Genomic DNA, 1,047 nt, shown 5'->3' with positions numbered 1-1,047 from the left:
GGGGGGTGTCAACTCGGGAGATGACAAACAAACCCATTCTGCCCCATTATTTTCTTAATGAGGCAGAGGGGTCGGGAGGGAGTCAATTTGGGAAACGACAAACAAACCCATTTTGCCCCATTTGCATTTTTTTTTTGTTATGAGCGAGGGGACGGATGTCAAGTCGGGAAACGACAAACAAACCCATTTTGCCCCATTTTTTCTTAATGAGTGCGAGCGGGGGGGGGAGGCAATGCGGGAGATGACAAACAAACCCATTTTAGCCAATTATTTTCTTAATGAGCGAGAGAGGTTGCAGAGGGGGGGGTGCCAATGCGGGAAATTGCTCAAAAACCCATTCTGCTCTTTCTGTTGAATTTTGAAATCGATAATTTTTGGTTTCATGGGGGGCTGTCAACTCGGAAAATGATAAACAAACCCATTTTGCCCCACGGTTTTCATAATCAGGGGAAGGGGGGGGGTCAATTTGGGAAATAGGTAACAGGCCCATTTTGCCCCATTTGTATTTTTTTCGATTTAGAAAATGACTGACAAACCCATTCTGTCCTATTTATTTTTTTTCTGTCAAAGTTTAGGGGTGGAGGGAGTTGATCCCGGCAATGAAAACCAAACCCATTCTGCCCCATTTTGTTCCTAATGTGTGACAGTGAGGAGGGGGGAAACGTCAATTTGAGAATGGCTTAGAAACCCATTTTGTCCCATTTTTTAAAATTCCGCAATACGTCATTGTGGGTTGTGGGGGCAGAGGGGGGGGATGTCGCTGTGAAAATGACTAACAAACCCATTTTGCCCCATTAAAAATTCAATTGATCGATTCGAAAGCAAATTGCTAATTCATTAGAAAAAAGAACTATACTAAATCTACACCTCTGCAATTATCCACTTGTTTGACCCTTGTAATAACCCAAGATGGCGGACGCCGTCACAAAAACGGTCTCTAGGGGTGTGTTTAGATCGATTCAGAATTCAATTCTGAGTCGATCTGTACCTATAACTTTCGATCCCATTTTTGACCCTTGTAATAACCCTTTCCAAGATGGCGGACGC

Source organism: Diachasma alloeum, unplaced genomic scaffold (assembly GCF_001412515.2).
Source record: "Diachasma alloeum isolate Michigan unplaced genomic scaffold, Dall2.0 Dall_scaffold_01392, whole genome shotgun sequence".
NCBI classification, from domain to species: domain Eukaryota; kingdom Metazoa; phylum Arthropoda; class Insecta; order Hymenoptera; family Braconidae; genus Diachasma; species Diachasma alloeum.
Note: the sequence above shows the minus strand (reverse complement) of the source record.